This window comes from Diabrotica virgifera, chromosome 7, assembly GCF_917563875.1.
Source record: "Diabrotica virgifera virgifera chromosome 7, PGI_DIABVI_V3a".
Classification (NCBI taxonomy): domain Eukaryota; kingdom Metazoa; phylum Arthropoda; class Insecta; order Coleoptera; family Chrysomelidae; genus Diabrotica; species Diabrotica virgifera.
In genome coordinates this window covers 46435451-46461833 of record NC_065449.1, presented here as the reverse complement: position 1 = coordinate 46461833, position 26383 = coordinate 46435451, and the positions used below count along the sequence as shown (strand labels likewise).

Below are 26383 nucleotides of genomic sequence, written 5' to 3'. Positions count from 1 at the left end.
GAATGGAATGACCACATGAGCCGAATGACAACAAACAGGGTAGTCAGGACAGCGAGAGACGGTTCCCCAATAGGAAGGCGATCAGTGGGAAGACCACGAAAACGATGGAACGACAACTTACTAGAGGCACATTGAAAAAACAGACAGAGCCATGTCTATACAAAAAGAAGAAGAAGAAGAAGATTCTAAAATAAGTTTTAGAGTATGTTAATCTGTTCACGGCAAAATTAACTACTAAAATAAGCAGAATTTTCTATATCCCTACTTATGCTTCGCAGTGTATATTACGCATATTCTTTAAACTTTAAACATTTTATATTTGCTCTGTTTTCTGTTTTCTATTTATCATTAATATTTGCTAATCTTTTCTTTATTTATTAAGTTTTACCGTAATGTTGTAACTCACATCAAATAGGGTGGTAGCTCTGTAGGTTTGCCATTTTGTAATATGGTATATTTATATCCTTTTAGCTGGAAAATTTTATTCTCATCTATCATAATTTGATATAGCGTTGAGAGTTCATAGGAGTACTTCTATTTAAATATAGCTCATTCGATTACATGAAACCATCTAGTAGAATATTGCCAGCAGAATACGAAATTCCTTTTTCAAAGCGAAAAAATCAATACGATAATTAAATCAAAAAGATGATGAAGTTATTCACAACATTTATTTTTGCTCTTCCAGCGAAATGGAAGTAAATTGTAAATTAAACCTAGATGGATCTTTTTAAAAACCGTTGGAGAAATCAAGTACAGAAAAAAATATATATGTAAGAATTAAACCTTAAAAAGACGGGAAATAAAACACCATTAAGGCTGATTTATCTTACGATAGGACGTGAACGACACGCTGTCTTACGAGGGCACGTGAAGAAGCATTGGCTAGTTCATCGTACAACGGAGCAGGGGGACAACGGGGACGTGCACCGTCTATTGTACTATGCCCCGTGCCGGCCACGTCCCGTTTTATGGTAAATCAGCCTTTAACCTTATTAGACGTGTTTATATCAGTGGCGGATCTTGACATTACCTGGGGAGGGGAGAACTTCCAATGAAATTGTTGAACCAACAAAAAGCCATAAAAAAAATAAAAGCCATAAATAAAAATAATAACTTATACCTATGCATTAAGGCATTAAGGGAATGCATAGATAGAATTGTTGAAACTTATAGACGACGACACACTTGAAATAATGGTGAACCTCTTTAACACAATTTATAGAACAGGCATCATACCAAAGAAATGGCTCTCCTCTACTTTTGTCACAATTCCGAAGACGAATAACGCCAGAGAGTGTTCAGACCACAGAACTATAGCATTGATGAGCCACACACTAAAAGTATTTTTTTTTAATAATTCACAAAAGAATATTTAATAAATTAGAAGAGGACATAAGCGCCACACAGTTTGGATTCAGAAGTGGATTGGGAACATGGGAAGTTTTGTTTGGTTTGAGTGTGTTAATGCAAAGATATTTGGATGTAAACCAAGACCTCTACGTAGGTTTCATAGATTTTGAGAAGGCCTTCGATAAAGTCAGACACCAGAAGCTGTATTAAATCCTAAGAAGCAAAAACATCGACAGTCGCGACATTAACATCATATCCAGGTTGTACTGGGGACAAACAGCAAAAATCAAGGTTGATAATGAGTTAACCGAAGAAATTGAGATTTGTCGAGGTGTGCGTCAGGGTTGTGTGCTTTCTCCACTACTATTCAATATATATAGCGAAACAATATGTCAAGAAGCGCTCCTAGAGCAAACCATTGGTATGAACATTAACGGAGAGTTAATTAACTATATTCGATACGCTGATGACACGCTAATAGTAACAGATAACCTAACAAATTTACAGTATTTGGTGGAAAACATAAACACTCATACCAATAAGTATGGTCTAAAACTGAACATCAAAAAGACTAAATTCATGATTGTAACAAGAAGCTATACACCAATGTTAATTTAACCATAAATAATCAGCCAGTTGAAAGAGTTACGTCCTACAAATATTTAGGGGTTTGGTTCACTGATACTAATGACCAGACAAGAGAAATCAAGAGGCGAATAGAGATAGCGAGACAATCGTTTGTCAAAATGAAAAAGTTCCTATGCAGCCGGGACATAAATATAAACTTAAGAACGAGAATGTTAAGGTGCTATGTTTTCTCCGTTCTGCTGTATGGCATGGAAGCTTGGATACTGAAAAAGATAAACATCAAAAACATTGAGGCATTCGAGATGTGGTGCTACAGGAGAATGTGGAAAATAACATGGACAGAAAGAGTAACAAATCAAGATGTTTTGCTGAAGATGGGGAAGGAATGCGAAATCATAAAAACCATACAAACGAAAAACTGGAATATCTAGGCCACATAATGAGAGGAGAAAAGTACTCTCTGCTAAGACTCATAATCCAAGGAAAAATCTCGGGGAAGAGAAATGTGGGACGTATGAGAATTTCCTGGTTGCGAAATTTAAGGGAGTTGTATGGGTTCAGTTCAATACAGTTGATCAGAGCTGCAGCCAACAAAGTTAAGATTGCTGTGATGGTAGCCAACCTCCGATAGGAGACGGTACTGCAAGAAGAAGATGAATTAAGGGGGTAGGCGCAAAATTTCGTCTCCAATGCTTTTTAAATGCATTCATTTTTTTTTTCGAATCCTGAGAAAACTAATAAATATTTTTGAAAAGTTTAAACGCAGAATGAAAGATTACGTTATTACCGAGAATCGGAAGATCAATAATTAATGCTTTAACAAATTATTGAATAATTATAAAAGTGCTAAATGTGATCTAAGGGACTGCACTGACCCTGAGGGAAATACGCTAAAAACTTTATAAAAAAATATGTCCAATACGCTAAAGTAATATCGTAATCAAAATAATATTGATTAGAATAATTCATTCAACGTATTATGTATGCTTCAGGAAGTATTTTGATGATTATGTTTTCTACATCAAAGAAAATTTAATATAGTATACACTGTGTCGCATTTAAAGGCGCGTACACATCTGGCGGACAGGGGGGCATTTGCCCCCCCTGACCCTGAAAATGACTGAAATTTATAAGAAATACATCAATGTTCATCATTAAATTATATATAATATATTATTGTATATAATGCTTGCCCCCCCCCCCCAATCAAAATTGTGACCGAATTCATTCGATGTTTTCGGCGTTCGATGAAAAATTTGGTCTTTCGTCCACATTACAGCGAACGAATTCGTTTGCAGTCATTTGTTCCGTTTCGCGGGTATTTTTGGCGATTTATGGCGCAGCAGTTATTTATTGGATTTGATGTAAATTATAAAAATTACATCGGATGAGGATATAATTATTGCAAGTGCGTCGTATATTATTATTTATGAGGCGGAGGCTGGGGCAGTGAAAGACCTCCCCAAGAAACGCCGAAAACGGCGCTGGAGGGCATCATTGTTCAAAAGCAGAAGTCGGTATAGAGCAGAGGGATAGACTTATTTAATGATCTAAAAGCTGAAATGTAATACGGCCACTTCAAAATTTTTTTAGAATGAGGTCTACTAATTTTGAATGGTTATTAAATGAAATTGGTCCAAAAATCGCGAAAGAAGATATGTACAAAGTTTAGAGAAGCGATGCCGCCAACAGAAAAGTTAATGTTAACCCTACGATATTTATCTACTGGTGACTCGATAATTTTGCTGATGTCGGTCCAGGCATCCATTTTCTTTATTTTATTTTTGTAATATTTATGCACTGGACTCCATAAAATTTCCCGCTCTCGATATAAACCAATAAGTGTTAAACTAGAAGGATTAGTCCAATCCATGATTGCAAATTAGAGAATCAAAACAAAATCGCGACGACGTTTGACACTTTCACTTTCAAGCGTACACACTAAACACAGCCAAAACAATTCGTGCTTCAATTTTCTTTTGATGTACCGCCCAGTGAGCGAACTCTAGCGAAGGCAAACACAAGCGTTTGCTATTATTGTATATGTTACAGTTCAAGTTGATTATCCAGTTGGAGTTGACTCCAACTAGTTGGAGTCAACTCTAACGGCTGGTTTCAGTAAAAGTTGATTATAAATATAAAATGAAGATTTATATTCAACATTTACTAGTAAAAGTAGACTCCAACTAGGAAAAGTATACTCTTCCCAATGCCATTTAGTAAAAGTTGATTCTGATTCACACAAACAGCCGATTCTAGAAATTAAATGTTACTGAATATGTTCAAATTAGTTTAGGCTGTATTGTCGCCCCCGTTAGGTAAATTACTCCGATTCGAATTTTTTGCACGAACTTACTCAAAAAGAGGTCCTTATAACAAATCTACTGGGTGCCAGGCAGTACCTTGATCGATAAATTGTTTAAACAATTTTTTTAGACAAATTCACAAAAATAATTTTTTCACTTCGAACAATTTTTGTTTAGATCATTTGGGTTAGTCTGAGTAAAGAAAGGTATTTTGTGATTTTTCTCTAAAATTGATTGTTGTCGAGTTATACGCGATTTAAAATTTGAAAAATGCGAAAATAGCCATTTTCAAGACTCGGTTAAAATCCATTATTATGAAAGTCAGAAAGTGACCAAATCAAAGTTTATAGCCCCCTCTACAAGATCCAGCAGAAATTTTTGTCACTACAGTAGTCTCTCTTTATAACGATTCCCTATATAACGATAATTCCTCTATAACGATCAAAATACTAAACATTGTTTGGTTCGTCATAAGGACAATGTATTAATTCTTTCTCTATACCGATATTGTTCTCTGATAACTTTTCAATATTCGATGACATTACTTTTCAAGAAACAACTGATAACCATTTGCGTTTGGCAATAACTAAGATAACTAAACCGTGAGAATTTTACCAATTAAAGATAACACTTAATTGAAACACAGGGAATAACTGAAAAAGCTCTTGCGTAGGTGTAACTTGATAAAAAGTGATTAGTGAGTGATTCATTTTGTGGCTCCAATTTAGCAAAAATTTGGTGGTTCAAATTTCAATCCAATATGCCGAAAGTTGAGTAATTACACGCTTTTATCGTTCGGGCGGTGTGCCTTAACTGTTCTCACACCATAGGCGTAACCAGGGGGGGGTTTGGGGGTTGTAACCCCCCCCCCATTGGGATGTACTTTGAGCTCTATACGCTTAACACCATAGCCCTCAGAGACCTTCCAGTAGTTGTAACCCCCCCCTTTCAGGTAGTTGTAACCCCCCCCTTAAGGGTCGTTTAAACACAGCGATAAATCAAACAACTTATCAAGGTCAATCGAGTTGTTGCAACTTATCATTGTGTGTAAACGGTGCATCGCACAACTTATCAAAGTTGGAGTTGGGTTGAAGGTGGTATCGCATTGAATCGCAGCGTCTAAACAGCGTTTCAACTTGTCATCACAACTAGTTGCTGTGACTTATCGTTGTGTTTAAACGACGCTTTAGGATCATCCTGGCTACGCCTATGTCTCACACAGATGTTGTCCTCCATTGACGACTTCTAAGTTTCAATTTCGGTTTTATCTCGGTCTGTGAACAGTCAAGATGTTTTCGAAAAAGCGTAAAGTTATCGATAACTCGGGCAATAGAGAAAATTAACCTAAGTTATTTAGTACAGTATGATTATAGAGAGATATATCGTTATAGACAGAGATGACTGTATTTTATTACTAAGCTTTATCTTTAATTATTAACAATGAGCGCTAAGTGCGTATTAGGCGGCCGTCAATGGTAAGTACTAAAGAGATGCACCATTCCGGCCGTCCAATGGTGAATCTCACTCGTACTCACATTGACGGCCGCCTCAATCTACGCATAGCGCTCATTGTTGATCATTAAAAATAATATCTCTTATTAATGAAACAATGACAAAAATTTCTTCAGGATCTTATAGAGGTAGCTTTAATTTTTGATTTTGTTTAGTTTCTGACTTTCATAATATATAATATCGTATGGCATTTTTGCCTTTCGGACAGTTCCGGCGCCAATTACATCTTTAACCCTGTTTCAAGTAATAACTAGTGTCGATGTACACTAGCCGAAGGGGACCGACGGCTTCGTATGGCATTTTTGCCTTTCGGACAGTTCCGGCGCCAATTACATCTTTAACCCTGTTTCAAGTAATAACTAGTGTCGATGTACACTAGCCGAAGGGGACCGACGGCTTAACGTGCTCTCCGAGGCACGGTGAGACGGCTCGTGTCATTATTGGAAATGAAAATGGTTTGTCTTTGGCAGGACCGCAAATAATGATATGTCCCACCAGTGGTACATGTAACACAGATTGAGAACCGCTGCTTTACATAATATGAGATAGAGTAGATAAAAATTATTTTTGTGAATTTGGTTAACAAAAATTGGTTAAACAATTTTTCGATCGCGGTACCGCGTGACACCCTGTGTATTTGTTATAAGGATTGTTATACGGATGTATTTCTTTGAGTAAGTTTGTGCAAAAAATCGAATCAGAATAATTAACCTAACGGGGACGACCTTACAGACTCTACTAATAAGTAGTTAAAACGGTCAAGACAAAGAAACGCACACTCATCAAAAATGCACTTGAGATTCTCGTATAATCAACTTTACTGAATCGATCCAGGAAGAGTCAACTCTAACTAGTAAAAGTTGATTTAAATTTTTAAAATCAACTTTTACTGCTCGTTTCAGTTGGAGTTGACTCCTAACTGAGAATCAACTTGAACTGTAACATATTATACACATTTACCGAAGGCGTTTGGTCGCAAGGCTTCGGCCACGTGCGTTTGCCAGATGTGTACGCGCCTTAAGATGATCCGAATTATATAAAAACCGGAATATAGTCAATTCGCTAATCTGACACACAACTGTCTACAGTCTACACTACAATCACAATAAAAATTCACTACATAGAAATAAACAAACCAAGACACGTTGAATGTTCGAGGAGCACTCCCAAATCATGATTTGGGAGTACTCCTAGTGCTTGTTTATTTCTATTGCATCTTTATTGTGATTGTAGTTGTAGTGTACACAGTTGTGTCTCAGATAGCGAATCGACTATAACTATAATCTGCAATATGGAAATTTCAAGCTTGATGCTTAATATAATGTTACCATTTTTCTAATAACAATAGTCTCTTTGGTTTTTAAACACAACACTGTGCATATTGTATTATTATTAAAATCCTCATTTCAATACGAGTTCAACATTCAACCATATGCAATACTTGGTATTTTATCTAGCCACGAAAGTCTTAAATAAATAAAACTTCTCAGTGCCAAATAGTTTTGAAGTACCTTATTCAGTAAATATAGAATGCTGTGATTTTGACATTAGTTCATAAAAAAACAATAGCTTGACGAATTCTACGTTTGTAAAATAAATAATAATTGTGTTAATAACTAAAGCTGACAGTTGTTTTATGTATTTTTAAAAATCTCTAGAATAAAGACGGTTTTTAATGGAAAATAGCGAATTACTACTCGTATTTTAATGATGAAAAAGATCTTATAGTGAACTATTATAGCCAACTTGTTGAACGATATAATTATGTTCCCAAACCATCAGTGGGTACCGACAGATCAGAGGGGCCTGATTCCAGTTGGGATGCGGGCCCGCCCACCCAATAAAAACACATATTATTGTAAAAAATGAATGGGTTGCATGTGTGAGTCCATACTATTGTAGTAAAGAAAAGAGAGACGTTCTCACAAACAATTTATTTTACAACTGACGACCGGTTTCGCTGTCTACAATATTCACAGCATCTTCAGGTCACGGTAAAAGTAAAATTAAATGCTACAAATAACAAAAAACCAGAGTTAGTTAAGTGGTCTGGTTGAAATCAAAAGGGTAATGATCAAGCCAATATTAAAGTATATATATTTATGCATACATATAAATACTAACATGTACGTAAATATGGTTTACAACCCTCACACTCACATACATGCACGCATTCAAATGTAGTGGCAACAAAAGTATGTTAAGTATAAGTATAAAATATACACTTACTTTCCGGTATAAGGGAAGAATATAGTAGTATTCAATATCATACTTTTTATCTATATTATGCTAAAGGGAGAGACGGTAGAGGCACAGATTTGAATGTAATGCATTAACAAAACCAAAATAATTGGCAGGATCTTGAGGGGATTAGTAAGGAAACACGACATTAAACCGTGAAACCAAAAAAATTGTTAGTTATATATAAAGTGATGTTATTTTTATATTTTTAATTAATAGTGTATATTTTAATTTAGTTGGGATTATTAGATGTTGTTCTGGATATTCAAGAACTAATAGATGTAAGATTGGTTGTGCAATTTTCCTAAACCAGAATTGGTCAGTTGTGTATTAGTTGTGGTGTGATTGTGAAAATATTTTAATTTGTTTTGTTGGAGATATTGAAATTAAATTGAACAATAGTAATTAGGTAAAATTTGCTAAAATTTTTTAATATTAAAAGTGTCAAACAATAAAATCATTAATAAATAATTCAGAATTAAAGTCAAGTGTAAAGGTAACTGTACATGAAATTAAATTTATAGTAATATAAAGTTATGATTATTTGTGCAGCAATGAGATTGTATGAGATATTACTTACTAAAAAAGTTAGAAAAAGTTAGAAAAGGCAAATATGAAAAAATCATTCATTTATGTTAATATCTGTTAAATGTAATAAATAGTTGAGTAGATTGAAAGTTAATCTCAAAAGATCTTTGAAAAAGTTACCTGGTTGAGCTGAATTATTAAGTATTAAGGACGTAAGAGTAAAACGAGGAGCTGAATTATATAGTGACCACTATCTAGTTGTAGCCAGGACCAGCTTGGGAGTGCGACCAGAATTAATAACGAAAGAGACCAAGAAAACAAGTAAAGCTCATGATACACCTACTATAGAAGTAATCAGGTCACATAAGCTAGCAGACAAGGAGACAGCAAACAAGTTTAAAAACAACGTTAATAACTACCTAACAGAGCACGCTGAACATGACGGTGACTTAGACCAAACTTGGCAAATACTGAAAGAATCACTCCTAAACGGTGGTAAACAAGTATGCGGGATAGCAAGAAATAACAGAAGCAAAAAGTGTACAAACTGGTGGAACAATGAAATAAAAGCAGAAGTGAAGTCTAAGAAGATAGCTTGGAAAAATTATTTAAGGAACGAAACCGCAGACAACTACCAAATATACAAACTGCAAAGAATCAAAGTCAAAGATATGGTACTAGCAGCGAAACGGAAAAGTTGGGAAGAATTCGGAAACAAGATGGAAGAAGACTACCACTCTAACGAAAAGTTATTCTTTAAAACCCTGAAAAATTTAAGAATCGAAAAGGCTTCACAAACACCAAAGCAAATAAGGGACAAAGAAGGAAACTTACTTCATGACAATGACCACATCCTAGAGAGATGGAAGCAATATTTCGAGGATCTACTGAATATCCAAAACGATGTGAACATTATCACAGAAGAACCAGAAGAGGTAGAGCAGGAAGACCAAATTCAAGACGAAATAACTATAGCGGAAACAAAGGAAATCATACAAAAGCTTAAGAAAGGTAAAGCGGCCGGATTTGATAAAATCACAGCGGAAATGCTTAAAAACATGGGCGACAAGGGCATTGAACTGCTAACAAAAGTGTGTAATAGGGCATGGAGTGAGAGCCAAATACCAAAAGATTGGGAAGTGGGAGTTATTCTACCCATTTTCAAAAAAGGTGACAGACGCGAATGTAGCAACTACAGAGGCATAACACTACTGAGCATCCCATCCAAAGTATATGAGAGAATACTAGAAAAACGTCTTTTACAAGAAGTTGATTCTAAAATGGAACAATCACAGAGTGGATTTAGAAAAGGCAGAAGCATCCAAGATCACATTTTTACTATCAATACATTAATACAAAATGCACGGAACTCAAGCACCGAGTTATACCAAGCCTTTATAGACTTTTGAATAGACTTTTGATAAAAGGCATTTGATAGTACTCCAAGGAAGGTGATTGACATATATGTTTAAAAAAGAAAGGTGTGAAAATCAAACTCAGGCAAGCCATTATGAGTATATATAGACATACAAGGAACAGAATCAGAACCGATAATATGGAATCCGAAGAGTTCATAGTAAATGAAGGTCTACGTCAAGGAGAAGTCCTAGGCCCCATACTGTTTAACATTGTCTTGGATGACATAATTAAAGAAACTAGAGTAGAAACAGTAAAGTTATATGCCGGACATAGAAATTTAGAAGCAGTGTGGATCTCAGAGTGTGCATACGCAGACGATCTAGTGATATTTGGGAAAAATGAAGAAGCACTCAATCGAAATTTACAAGTATGGAACGCTGCACTAATTAAACGAAATCTAAGAATCAATAATGAGAAGACGAAAGTAATGGTATGTGGAAAAAGTAGAAAACAAACGAAGATAACAATTAACGGAAATACACTTGAACAAGTCGATACTTACAAATACTTGGGAGTACAAATAGAGAGCAGAGGAACTGAAGAAACTGAAATAAGTTCCAGAATAGAAAGTGCTGCTCGGATGTACCACGCAATCAAAAGTACGTTTCTGTCAAAAAAAGAAGTATCCCAAAAAGCCAAAGTGTCCATATACAAGACGGTGTTTGTGCCGATTTTAACTTTTGGTAGTGAAAGTTGGACGCTTACTGATAAGTTAAAATCGAAAATACAGAGCATAGAAATGAAATTTCTTAGAAGAATAATGGGTATAACCAGGTTAGACAGGATTAGAAATGAGGCAGTCAGAGAACATCTTAAGGTCCAACCAATTATTAAAAAAATTGAAGAGGCCCAATTGAGATGGTATGGACACATGGTTATATTAATATCTGTTGAATGTAATAAATAGTTGAGTAGATTGAAAGTTAATCTCAAAAGATCTTTAAAAAAGTTACCTGGTTCAGCTCAACCAGGTAACTTTTTCAAAGATCTTTTGAGATTTAACTTTCAATCTACTCAACTATTTATTACATTCAACAGATATTAACATAAATGAATGATTTTTTCATATTTGCCTTTTCTAACTTTTTCTAACTTTTTTAGTAAGTAATATCTCATACAATCTCACTGCTGCACAAATAATCATAACTTTATATTACTATAAATTTAATTTCATGTACAGTTACCTTTACACTTGACTTTAATTCTGAATTATTTATTAATGATTTTATTGTTTGACACTTTTAATATTAAAAAATTTTAGCAAATTTTATTTAATTACTATTGTTCAATTTAATTTCAATATCTCCAACAAAACAAATTGAAATATTTTCACAATCACACCACAACTAATACACAACTGACCAATTCTGGTTTAGGAAAATTGCACAACCAATCTTACATCTATTAGTTCTTGAATATCCAGAACAACATCTAATAATCCCAACTAAATTAAAATATGCACTATTAATTAAAAATATAAAAATAACATCACTTTATATACTGAGTGGGCCAAATAAAAGGAGCCACCCCGATATTTGGCAGTATTTATTGGATTTTAAGAAAATAAAAAAACAGGTCAATTTTTGATCTAAGGGAGACACATTTTTACGGTACAAACATCTGTCATTTGTCAACTTTCTCCCTTCCACTTCCCCCACCCCTTATTTTTAAATAGGGAATAAGGGGCGTGTGCTAGCTCATTTGAAAGGTTATTCAATTCTCTATTCAGTAATATCAACATTGACATAAAAATTTATACAGGGTGCCCAACAAAAATTATTTTAAATTAAATTAATTGACACAAAAAGAAGAATGTATGTAATTTATTTAACTCAGAATACATTCTACTGCTGATAAAAAACAGAAAACAATGTTTATTTGATAAATAAATACTGTTTGTTGCTTAAATTCAATATTCAACCTACCAAGAGGCAGATGGGTGGAAGGTTGAATATTAAAATTAAGCAAAAAGCAGTGTCTATTTATCAAAAAACATTTTTTTCTGCTTTCTGTCAGCAGTAGAATGTGTTCTGAGTTAAATTAAATTACATACATTCTTCTTTTTGTGTCAATTAATTTAATTCAAAATAATTTTTCTTGGACACCCTGTATACATTTTTAAGTCGATGTTGATATTACTGAATAGAGAATTGAATAACCTTTCAAATGAGCTAGCACACGACCCCTATTCCCTATTTAAAAAAAGGGGTGGGGGAAGTGGAAGGAAGGGAGTTGACAAATGACAGATGTTTGTATCGTAAAAATGTGTCCCCCTTAGATCAAAAATTGACCTGTTTTTTTATTTTCTTAAAATCTAATAAATACTGCCAAATATCGGGGTGGCTCCTTTTATTTGGCCCACTCTGTATAACTAACAATTTTTTTGGTTTCACGTTTTAATGTCGTGTTTCCTTACTAATCCCCTCAAGATCCTGCCAATTATTTTGGTTTTGTTAATGCATTACATTCAAATCTGTCCCTCTACCGTCTCTCCCTTTAGCATAATATAGAGAAAAAGTATGATATTGAATACTACTATATTCTTCCCTTATACCGGAAAGTAAGTGTATATTTTATACTTATACTTAACATACTTTTGTTGCCACTACATTTGAATGCGTGCATGTATGTGAGTGTGAGGGTTGTAAATCATATTTACGTACATGTTAGTATTTATATGTATGCATAAATATATATACTTTAATATTGGCTTGATCATTACCCTTTTGATTTCAACCAGACCACTTAACTAACTCTGGTTTTTTGTTATTTGTAGCATTTAATTTTACTTTTACCGTGACCTGAAGATGCTGTGAATATTGTAGACAGCGAAACCGGTCGTCAGTTGTAAAATAAATTGTTTGTGAGAACGTCTCTCTTTTCTTTACTACAACATATTATTGTATATCAAAAGTTTTTAATAAACATTAAATATAAATCAATATTTATAAAAACTCAAGCTAATTTATAGTCTATTTACTCATGGTTTTTGCTGTAAATTTTAAAGAACCGCTCGGATTACGATGAAATTTGGCATACACATACAGTCGGAAAAATGATGAACGATCACATCAATCACTTATTTTGTATTTGCTGTCTTTTTCTATAACAAACGTTTGTTATTTATAGAAAAAAATAGCAAATACAAAATAAGTGATTGATGTGATCGTTATTCATGAGTATTCTTTCATTTTTCCGACTGAAGCTAACACGTCAAACAAAAAAAGTGATACCTATTGTGCCGACGTGTGCTTTTGCCCAGGGGGTGAGTTTCATCCCTTCTCGGGGGTGAAAAACATACGTTCAATATAAGTTCGGAATTGGATAAACTGATTAATTCTAGGCAACTTTAGTTCTATAGAGTTTTTTTTAACTAAGTCAATACTTTTAGAGTTATTTGTAAGTGAATATGTTCATTTTTCAACAAAAAAAAAACACGTTTTGAGTCGGTTCTTCGCAAATAACTTAAAAGTAAGTATTTTATCGAAAAAAATATTCTTGAAAAAAGTGAAAAAATGGTGTATATACGAAGTCTGTAGACCCAGGAGGAGCAGAGTTGTAGGTAATGAAAAGTAGATTCTTATTCGTTCAAATTCCAAATCGAATATTTAAACGTGAAATAACCTAAAATTAAGCACTTTTAGACAAAAAATCATCACAACTTTTTTAAATTTTAGTACGTTCTTTAACGGTAAAATATTAGACCTCTAAATTCTAAAGAACCGCTCCGATTTAGAAGAAATTTTGCAAATAAGCTTATCGAGTCCTCCTCTTCAAAAGTGATATGACTACAATGTGTGCTTTTCATTTTTAAGGGGTGAAAACTACCCTTTTTACCAAAAATTAAAAACAGCGAATATAAGCGTTATTTAAATAAAAAATAAAAAATGAATAACCATTTTCGTAGTCATAAAAAATGAATATGGTTCGGCTGTGTTTTTTCGTTTTGCAACGAAATTGAAAATGGTTATTCATTTTTTATTTACATTTACTCTGTGTGGAGTATGAAGGGAACCATTCTCGTTGGAACTTTACCGCGCTGAGCAGATGGGACGTGAATTGTAAATTGTAGAATTCCCTCATCTTCCTTAGTCTCAGCATCCGTATGGCTTGCAAATTGTAGAAGCCTCGGAGGTGTAACCAGAGAAGGTTCCCATTGTTTTCATTCTGGTGGGATTTAGAATAACATTATGTTGTTTTATATGCCATTAGAGTGAAAACTTAGTCTTTTTGCTAGCAGTTGCTGCTAGGGCATCCATGCCATTTCGTTCGTTGCAATCCGGGACTGCACGCTGGGGTCTGTTTTGGTTGGATCGGGGAGAGCAGCATATGTGCCTCCTGATGAGAGACTAATAAGTTTCGAAACCGGTAGGGGTGCTTGCAGCACTCTCTGATTGGACTAGAATATGGTTCGGCTGTGTTTTTTCGTTTTGCAACGAAATTGAAAATGGTTATTCATTTTTTATTTACGTTTACTCTGTGTGGAGTATGAAGGGAACCATTCTCGTTGGAACTTTACCGCGCTGAGCAGATGGGACGTGAATTGTAAATTGTAGAATTCCCTCATCTTCCTTAGTCTCAGCATCCGTATGGCTTGCAAATTGTAGAAGCCTCGGAGGTGTAACCAGAGAAGGTTCCCATTGTTTTCATTCTGGTGGGATGTAGAATAACATTATGTTGTTTTATATGCCATTAGAGTGAAAACTTAGTCTTTTCGTTATTTAAATCTTTAAATCTAAATTATGTGTAGGTATATTAAATAGTATGTTAAATACAGGAATTTGATTTTTTCTCATATTAAAATGTATTTTATAGTTTATAAATATTTTTAAACCCTTTAAAACTACCCTCTAAATCAGAATTTGTATAAAAATATTTGTAACTTTAAATTAGGTAATGTATTTTGTAGTAATTTAAACTTTATTTTATGTTTGCAATTTAGTTTATTAAGCATTTAATATTTTCAACCCTTATAAACTACCCCTACAAAGACATTTATTAGATCATTCACTCGCTGTAAAATATTGCAAAACCTGTCAATTTTAACAACCGCGTGGGTTGACATGAAACTTGGCATTCACATAGCTAATAAGTCAAAGAAAAAAGTTATATAGTACCGATGTGTTGTTTTGCAGAGGAGGTGAGTTTCAACCCTTCTCGGGGGTGAAAAAATATAGGTCCAAAATAAGTCCGGAAATGGATAAACTGACTAATTTTAAGCAACTTTTGTTCTATAGAGTTTTTTCACAAGTCAATACTTTTCGAGTTACTTGTGAGTGAATATGTTCATTTTTCAACAAAAGAACCACGTTGTTAGACGGTTTTTAGCAAATAACTCAAAAAGTAAGTATTTTATCGAAAAAATATTCCGAACACAAATGTAGATTATGAAAAACTGAAAAAATCTGTGTATGTGTGAAGTTTGGAGACCTAGTAGAACCAGAGTCGGAGCTAATGAAGTTCCAAGATACGGGGTGTTGAGATTTCTCTTAAAAAGTTAAGATTTATTGATTGCTCTAAAACCGGTTGAGATATGCAAATGAAATTTGGTGGGTTTTAAGAGGTAGTTATTACGCATTTATTGACAGACTTACTATTAAGAATTTTATATTCACCATTGGCCGCATCCGGGTACTAGTCTGAATAAAAAAAAATAGTACGCCACTGAGGTATTTCAAATTAAAAAGCATTTTTGAGTTACTTATTTAATTTATGACAGAAAATATATCTTCTCTTTTTTTTCATACGATGCGCCTTTTTCATGAAAAAAAATAAAATACTTATATCAACGCTTAAAAAGTATTCGACATAAGTTTCAATATGGTTTTTAACGATAACTTCTGTAATTTTCAAGATATTTCATTGTTCCAAAGCTTATTTTGTGGGGAATTGTAAGTGCTAAAAGTATTCAGAAGCTGGACTTTCTGGAGGTCTTTGATTTTTAAAGCATGCGATTCAAAGGGCTTAGAAAACTGCTTCTCACACTTTTTTTTTTTTTTTTGGAGGTGGTCTGACATATGTCTCCGATAGCACTGCAGCCTCATGAGCTTATTGTGCCAACCATCCTACCTTTTATGTCACCCAATCCACAAGCTTGGTTCCACGTACCAAATTGTACATCCCTAGCATGGGTTGGGTGGCATATTCTGCTGGACTTAATTTTGGTTGTCCATAAATAGCCTGCCTTTTGTGATCCAAAGCCTCACACTCGTACAGTACATGATATGCTGTTTCAGTTCCCCTATTGCACAGTCTGCAGTTAAGGTTCCCTTCGTACAGCCCAATTCTATTCAGGTGTCTTTTCAGGGCACAGTGACCCGTGAGAAGACCTGTAATTATGCAGAGCTGACTCCTATGTAATTTTATTAGTTCCTCATCTCTCCGTTTTGAGGGTTCCCTTATTAAGGGCCTCCCGTGTCGCTGACCAGGTACGTTCCCCCAGTATTCTTTGTGTTTGTTTTTGAACCATTCCCTGACTTGTCCCCTAATTATTGTTTTAGGTACTCCTAGAGCAGGTTCTGGCCAAAATATAAAGTTGATGAACCGTTCCTTGCCAGCTCATCTGCTTTCTCATTACCGTCTATCCCGGTGTGTCCTGGCACCCAGAATAGAGTTACACTATTTCTTTCGGCCAGTTCTTCCAGTTCTTGCCGGCATTCCCATACCAGCCTTGACGTCACTTTCGGGCTCATTAGTGCCTTCAGTGATGCTTGGCTGTCTGTGAGTATATTGATCCGTCTATTTTCATAGGCCCTCAAGTTGTTCATTGCGACACACTGCAGAATTAGGTACATTTCCGCTTGAAACACAGTTGTGTATGTTCCTAGTGAGAAACTGAGTCTTACATTCTCTGTTTCACTAAAAATACCGGCTCCAGTGCCTTCATCGGTTTTTGATCCGTCTGTATACCAGATCGTTCCCCTGATTTTGCTACTGATGTTGTTCCATTCCCTTCGGTCATTGATTTCTATTCCGAAGTTCCTATTCTCACACTTACGTACAAACTTAAAATATAAATCTCTCACTCAGTGTTTACCATAGAGACATTGAAAAAACTGAATACGTTTTAATATAACAAATACTACATTTTAGTATTGATATATATTTTTCAGATTTCTTTTAGTTTTCAAGTAATTTTGGAAAAATGGAAAACATTTATAAAATATCAAAGAATAATTTAATACTAAATTGAAATTTTTTTCAAACCTAAGCACTTTAAACTGGTTAAAATCTCAGAACGCGTAGTCAGGCTATAAATAAACCTAATGGTGCGTGGAATAATGTTAATTTTTATTGTTGTGGAAAATTCACCAATTTAAGTAATTATTCTTTTGATTTTTCAACGACATATTCGTTTTATTTTTGTAATAACTCAGCCATTTTTTATCCAAATCACTTTTATCATAGCACCTTTTAAAGGTATCAGTAAAATATTTAATAGATGTCTCCATAATTTTTTTCTAAATATCTTTATTTATTGCGTTATTTAATGATAAAATGTTTGATTCAAGGTTAATTCGAAAAAACCCCGATTTTAAGTAGGCTGTAACTTAGGTTGTGTTATTGCTATAATATTTTAAAGAACACTACTCCATTCACTAATGTAATAGGTTTCTTTTTGATTATAATGACTTTTTCGTAGAAATTCATAATTTCAGAAATATTTTTGAAAATCCACTCAAAAACGTGCATTTTTCATGTAGGAAATCATCAATTTCGATCGTGAATAACTTGCTAAATATCAATTTACCGAAAAAGTCGTATATAAGATTTTTTACTCAGAATTGAAGTATCTATCAATTTCCGAGGTTATTTTGAGGTTAAATATTTCCACCACCGAGAAGGGGTGGTACCCACCCCCAGAGCAAAAGCACACATCGGCACAATATCACTTTTTTTCTTTGATATATTATCTATATGTATGCCAAATTTCAAGTCTATCCAAGCGGTTCTTTAAAATTTACCGCAAAAACCGTCAAAGAATGGACTATTTTTTAAAAAAGCTTTATTTTTGTTTTTATTTTTAGTCTCTAGCATCAATATTAAGTATGTAACGCTCAAAATAAAGTTGGTACCTTTTTTTTTGGTAAAAATATCGTAAAATCACCCACTAATTAGCATCCCAAACGAAATTAATCCATATCGCTGGCTGAATAAAATGGTGTATCTGCTAAAGATAGATATTATTATTCTTTAAGAAATGCGAGGAATTGTTTTTAAACGAGAACTACAAGTTGCACAGAAACAAACTTCAATTAAGGATTATTTTAAACTTTGCTATGGCTATGTAATTAGTTAAATGTGAGATATGTTACAGTCATGAAAAAGCGTGTAGAACATGAACCTAAAAAATATACTTATAAGTTGTACAGGTATAAATAATACCTATTTTCTTTATGAAATGCTTTATTTTATTTCTTATGAATTTATCTGTACAGTCACTTAATCCGAACATTCCAATAATCCAGCACCCTATGGTTTTTAATAATGCCGGATCAGTAAGATTCTACTGTAATAGTAAAAAGTTCAAAAGTTTTATAGATACTTCGAAGTTATACTTCAAAGTAAATGTACAAGTTCAAAGAAAGGGAAGGATTTAAATATTTCCGGAACTGTCACAATATGAAAACCTAACAACAGTGAAGAAAATTATAAAGGAATGAGAGCCATTATACTTAGATGCTTTGAATAAGCTGATTTTCCAAAAAGACTGTTCAGCCCTCTTAGTACACAGAAAATGTTTACACCAAGTACAAGTGGTACCTAAAAAAAATTGTATGGTATGACATCCCAAAAACCTTGACAAGAACAAGCCGAAATGGTACCACAATAATAAAAGATAAAGATGGTGTCGTACTGAAAACAGAACAACAAATTCTTACTAGATGGATGGAGTATTTTAAAGAAATATATGAAGAACAGAATAACGGAACGTAACAAACGAAATAAAAGAGGAACCTAACAGATACCCAATGATTATGAACACCGAAGAATTCACCCATGAAGAGATTAAAGATGCAATTAAACAATTAAAAAGAGGAAAAGCTGCTGGAAAAGACAACATTGCTGCTGAGTAAATCATAGTTAATCAATTATTTATTGAAGAGAAGACTTTTTACTCTAAATCTGTAAGTCACATGAATTTGTAACTAGTCCACAGAAATAAGATTTTTCTCGTGACACATCCCCCTCCAGGCCGAAACCAAATTTTTTGAGTAGTATGGACATCTATATTAATAACCTATATTTATGTTTCCTGCAGACGATTTTGATGATATACATAGTTTCATAGTTATAAACAAATGAAGATAAAAAACGGTAAATTTTCGCTTTTTTCGTCTATTACTAAAATGTGAAGCATTCTAAACAAATTTAAGAATAGGAAACTCATAAATCATATAAAAAACTTCAATATGGCGTTCGCTAAATATGTCTATCCTTATTTGTTGCTTAGAAAATTGCAAAATAAGTCATAAATTTTGAAATTTTATAAATTTTCATAACTTATGTAATAATTAAGTTAGAACCTTCTTATTACACGGAATGCTGAGACTTCTTGTGCTTAAATTATATTTTAAATTTCAAAGCAATTGGTCAAATAGTTTAAAAGTTATTTAATTTGTTTATCCCAAATTCAATTTTTTTGAAACCCTATAAGTCAGAAAATTATGAGGTTACAGTAATACCTACTTCGGACAGTTTATGAAAGAAGAACATATTTATACTATTAACTTGATTAAAAAAATGACAAAAAGTAATTTTAAACAGTATAACCTTATTTTGCAAAAACATGTCTATTTTTTGCTTACTTATAAACAATTAGAATAACTTTTTAACCGTTACTCGTAGAAAAATTATTTTTTCATATTTAGAAATACTGAATTTTTATACACATTTAGAAAAAAAAAACAATTGTCCTAGGACAATCAGGGACGAAGTTAGCCCCACTACTTTTTAATTCACATGTTCTTGCAAAATAATTTTGCAATATTTAGAATTACTTTTTGTCATTTTTTAATTAAATTAATAGTGTAAATCTTCTTAATCTTCTTCTTCCATAAACCATCCAAAGTATTACTGTAACTTCATCATTTTCTGACTTATAGTGTTGCAAAAAAAATTAATTTGGGAAAAACAAATTAAATAATTTTTAAACTATTTGACCAATTGCTTTTAAATTTAGGGTATAATTTAAGCACCAGAAGTCTCAGAATTCCGTGTAATAAGAAGGTTTTAAGTTAATTTTTACATAAGTTATGAATATTTATAAAAACTCAACATTTATGATTTATTTTGCAATTTTCTAAGCAACCAATAAGGATAGACATATTCAGCGATCGCCATATTGAAGTATTTATACGATTTATGAGCTTCTTACACTCAAACTTTTTGGTAATAGACGAAAAAGCGAAAATTTACCGTTTTTTGATCTTTATTTGTTTATAACTATGTATATCATCAAAATCGGCTGCAGGAAACGTATAGGTTATTATTATAGATATATACTACTCAAAAAATTTGGTTTCGGCCTGGAGGGGTTGTGTCACCAACAGGATATTTTTTTCCTTATTTCTCTGAACTCAACATCGGCTTTTCATTTTTATTCAAAATTATAATTATTATATTGTAGTTTTCTCCTGAGAATGCTAACAAAAATTAGCGAAATATTGAGCAATAAAGACAAAGACTTTTATTTTAAAATTACAGATCGCATATCTGATACATAATTATATTCTACTAGATTCGCTAAAATGCTAAAAATTAACTTCAATCAGAGATGACAAATCGTAAAAAAATTGTAATAAACCTTATAAGGAATAGAAAAAAATGCATTTTTATTAAATAAAAAGAACTCTAAGGTAAAATATTATAGATATTTAAAAAAATTGTTAATTGAAAGAATTATTGGATGCAAAAACAATAAAAATATTGTGTATGCACAGAGCCGACAAAAGTGTGGTCATTTAATTAATATAAATGTGAAGGAATGTAACCACACAATTAAAATGATATTAAGTCACGCAATTATAAGAAAAATTGTAATTTTGCACGTATACCGTATACTTTAAATCTGAGGAAAAACCGTTAGAATTACAAGAAATGATTACTGATAGTTAGAAATTTAATTTACAAAAAAATTGATTCTAATATTATGAGTATAATATGATGTTAAATTAAAAATATTAATTTCAATGCAGAGAATACAGTAACAAATTAATAATTCAGAAAATATTTTATGTGTAAATAGACAAGGCGAAAACGGCGGGTTCGTTGGAAAAAATATTCCCATGAGATTTTTTTGCATAATCACATTCGTGAGACACCACAGAATAAGGTTCAAGAAGTCGCCCACGCAAAAAGTGGTCCAATTTTTTTTAATCAAATTGCAAAAATCAGTATTTTCGTCCCGGAGAAATTTTTTTTAGATTTTTCGGACCATTCCGAACAGAAAAGGTTTCTTATAATTTTTCTCTAAAGTTGATCGTGTTCGAGTTATAAGCAATTTAAAATTTGAAAAACGCGAAAATGGCCATTTTTGAGACTTAATACCTCGGTTAAAAATGATCATTATGAAAGTCAGAAAGTGACTAAATCAAATTTAAAGCCTCCCCTTCATGATCCTGAAGAAATTTGTGTCATTAATTTATTACTAAGCTGTTATTTTTAATTATTAATAATGAGTGGTAAGATCGTATGGACGCGGCTGTAAATGTGAGTGCGAGTGAGATGCGCCATTGGACTGCCTGAACGGCATCTCTTTCGCACTCATCAGGGACGGCCGCCTAATACGTGCATGTCGCTCATTATTTTTACTTAAAAATAACAGCTTAGTCAAATAATGACAAAAATTTCTTCAGGATCTTGTAGGGGGGGCTTTAAACTTTGATTTCGTTATTTTATGACTTTCGTATTAATAACCTTTAACCGAGTGATTAAGTCTTCAAAATCGTCATTTTTAGTTTATTTCAATTTTAAAATGCTTTTACCTCGAAAACGGTTAACTTTAGAGAAAAATTACAAGAGACCTTTTTTATCCAGATTGGTCCAAAAAACCTAAAAAAAATTGTTTCGGCCAAAATTATTGATTTTTACAATTTGATTAAAAAAACTTATTAAAAAAAATTTGGGCCACTTTTCGCGTGGGCGACTTCTTGAATCTTATTCTGGAATGTCTCACGAATGTGATTATGCCAAAACATCTCATGGGAATATTTTCTTCAAAGAACCCGCCGTTTCCGCCTTGTCTAAAAGGCGGATTCACATCAATAAAAATGTGTTGGATTTTAAAATACAGAAAAAAACATTTGCGGCACAAATTTAAATCTGATCAAGTATTTTTACGACGTAAATATTTAGTTCGTCTGTTGTACCTCCGAATCCACTTAGCGACAAGTGGGTAATCAAGTCCACACTAACATTGCTGTGCGGCGCAAATTTCTTTGAAGTCGACTGAAAAACCGACATCACGATGGATAACGTGCGTTGTTCGTCACGAAAATATTTTTGCGTTTTTATATGCGGCGCAGAGTCCTTATCAACAAAAATTTCAGCGCACACGAACAAATTTGCATCAAAAACAACGTACAACATAAATTTTTATTGATGTGGATCCGCCTTAATTAATCCGGTTATCCGTTATCCGTATTAAACAAAATCGTGTTTCATAGGCACTAATCAAGTGGCATGCATAATTCGTAAAAAAATGATCACAAAATAGTTACATATGACATATAACGTTTTAGAAAAAAGACCACCGTTTTCAAAAGTAAACGACAAGACCCAACTCTATGTAAAAACCATTATTTACAAATTGCGTCGTTCTAATTGTCAGTTGTTATGTCGGTCAAACTTCACAATAGTTCGAGCAAAGAATAAGACAGCACAAAAAATAATGTCTGTACAAAAAATAAAAATACATGTACGGCTGTTTGACCATTTAAAAACTGGGTACGGTTTGACTATTCAAATGTTAGGGGTTTAAAACACGTAAGTAATTAGAAAAAGAATATTGTTTTTGGAAATGTGACACATTAATAAAGGAAAAATGCAATAAATTACAAAGCAGACACCGGATATTTAAGCAATCTCTACTGAAATATTCTAAATATTTTAAAAATTAATTTTTTGTTTAAACATTTTCACCATTATGTATATTTTTAATGTAGGTATACAAATATGACTAATTTTATTGTGTGTTAAATGTATTACTTGTTTTTTTGTTTGCTTTTCGTGTTTTATATCACTAATTATGTACATCTAATGTTTTGAAGGAACATGCAAAATACTTTTTTCTCTAAATCTGTAAGCCATATGACTTTGTAATTTTTTTTTATTAGTATTCAATTTTGTGATTATTATTATATTGTAGTATTCTTCGGAGGATGCGAACAAAAATTATCGAAATATTGGGCAATAAGGACAAAGAGTTTTATTTCAAAATGTATAGTTGAAATTAAATCCGCAAAAATTAACTTCAAATAAAGATAGTAATGAAAAATCGTTTAACAATTTGGAATAAAGTTTCTAGAAATAAAGAGCGGCATTTTGATAAAAAAAAAGAAATCAAAGGAAAATATATTTAAAAAGAGCGTTGAAACAATTATTGGGCGCAAAAAAAAATAAAATTATTGCGTATGCACATGGCCAATACAAAATAATATGGTAAGTAATTGAATTAATATAAATGTGAAGAGATATGTATATTATACACACGATTAAAACGGCACGAAGACGTGCAATTATAAAAAAAAATAAATGGTAAATAGTACTTTTGCACGTATCATTTAAATATCAGAAAAACCGTTAGAATTACAAGAAATGATTACTGATGGTTAGAAATTTAATTTACAAAAAAATTGCTTCTAATATTTTGAGTAGGTATAATGTAATGTACATACTTGGGATCCCTAGTCACATCTGATAATAACGTAGCAGAGGAAGTGAAGAGGCGAATATTTATTGCCAATAAAAGTTATCATGGCTTAATTCGGCAACTAAGATCAGACAACGTCGCAAGGAAAACAAAGTGCCAAATACAGTCGAACCCGCTTATTAGAATACCGGTTATAGGAATATCCCGGTTTAAGGAATAGAAATTTTAGGTCCTGAAACGTTTTTACTAGCCACAAATGATCGGTTATTAGAATATCTCGGTTATAGGAATAATTTTGCTTGGCACGAAGGCTATTCCAATAACCGGGTTCGACTGTATACAAAACCCTAATAAGACCGGTACTCACATACGGCTCAGAAACCTGGACACTCACTAAAAGAGAGGAAACATTGCTAGCCACCTTTGAAAGAAAAATCTTGCGACACATATATAAGGGCACAAAAGAAAATGGAATTTGGCGAAGAAGGTACAACTTTGAACTATACGAAATATACCAGGATCCAGATATCATAACATTCATTAAAATAGGACGGCTGCGTTGGATGGGACATGTAGAAAGAATGGAAGAAGGCTAAATACCAAACAAAATATTCAAACAGATGCCAGTAGGAAAAAGAACAAGAGGAAGACCGAAGCTGAGATATTTAGAACAAATAGAAAATGATATAAAAACCTTAAAAATAAAAAACTGGAGAAAAAAAGCACGAAACAGATCAGAGTGGAGAAGAATCCTGGAACAGGCCAAGACCCAGAAAAGGCTGTCGAGCCAATGATGATGATGATGATGATAATGTAATGTTAAATTAAAAATTGTAATGGATTTTGCAGTATAGAAAATACAATAAAAAATTAATAATTCAGAAAATATTTTGAATGTAATCCGGCCATCCGCATTGAACAAATAGGCACATAGTGAAATGGCATGCATAGTTCTTAAAAAAATGATCTCTTACCTCGTAAAAACTATTTAGGTAAATTATTCCGATTCGATTTGTTTGCAAAAACTTACTCAAAAAGAGGTCCTTATAACAAATCCGTAGGGTGCCAGGCGGTACCGTGGTCGAAAAATTGTTTATACATTTTTTTTAAACAAATTCACAAAAACAATTGTTTCACTTCGTACACATTTTTTTAGATCACTTAGGTCATTTGGAGCAAAACAGTTCTCTTGTGATTTTGCTCTACAATTGATAGTTGTCAAGTTATACGCGATTAAAAATTTGAAAAATGCGAAAATGACCATTTTAAATGCTTAATAACTTGGTTAAAAATTATTATTATGAAAGTCAGAAAGGCATCAAATCAAAGTTTAAAGCCCCGCTCCCCCCTACAAGATCATGAAGAAGTTTTTGTCAGTATTTTATTACTAAGCTGTCATTTTTAATTATTAACAATGAGCGCTAAGAGTTTATTGAGGAGGCAGTCAATGTGAGTGCGGGTAAGATGCATCATTGGACAGTCGGAATGGTGCATCTCACTCGCACTCAAATTGACGGCCACCTCAATACGCTCTTAGCGCCCATTGTTAATAATTTAAAATAACAGCTTAGTAATAAAATAATGACAAACATTTCTTCAGAATCTTGTAGGGAGGGGGGCTTTAAACTTTGATTTAGTGACTTTCTGACTTTCATAATAATAATTTTTAACCGAGTTATTAAGCCTTGAAAATGGTCATTTTCGTATTTTTCAAATTTTAAATCGCGTATAACTCGACAACTATTCATTTTAGAGAAAAATCACCTTTTTTGCTCCGAATGACCCAAATGTTCTAAAAAAATTTGTCCGAAGTGGAAAAATTGCTTATGTGAATTTGTTTTAAAAAAATTGTTTAAACAATTTTTCGTCCACGGTACCGCCTGGCACCCTGTGGATTTGTTATAAGGACCTCTTTTTGAGTAAGTTTGTGCAAAAAAATCGAATCGGAATAATTTACCTAACGGAGGCGACGATACAGCCTGGACTAATATAATTTAAATCTAACGGCCCCTCTGGCTTCTAACTAATTAGAAAACTAATAGAAAAACAGAATGGAATAACTACATATATAAGCAGAATTGGTAATGGGGGAGATCTGTGTGGTCAAAATAGCAAGAGATAAATCACCAATTGGTAGAAGAAGTATCGGAAGACTGCGCAAAAGATGGAGTGACAACCTTCCATAGAGGTATCAATCCGCCAATGAACAAAACAGAATTGCTTAAAAAGAGGAAGAAGAAAACCCAAGAAAATCTGACTAGCTCTCTAGCTAGAAAAGCAAAGAACCGACCGTAGATGAGGTGGAAAATTGATTATAATTAAATTGATACAAATTAAATTGAACATTACAAACTGGAAAAAGAAGGCAATAAACAAGAACAGATGATGGAGACAGAGAATGGTAATATTATCCGTAGGCAAGAGTGCCTAATAATGCCCAATTGGAAATTATGTTTCGAATACAGAGAAAAAATACTGGATTGTCAGAGTCACTATTTCGATCAAACTTCACAATGGTTTAACAAAGAATATCTTAGCACAAAAGTGACTGTACAAAAAAATA

General features: G+C 33.0%; 1 protein-coding gene across 1 annotated transcript in view; it reads right to left on the bottom strand.

Moving 5' to 3' along the window:
- LOC114334936 (uncharacterized) overlaps positions 1 to 26383 on the bottom strand; it is a 176621-nt gene that overhangs the window by 128091 nt on the left and 22147 nt on the right. The gene's annotated exons all lie outside the window — the stretch shown is intronic.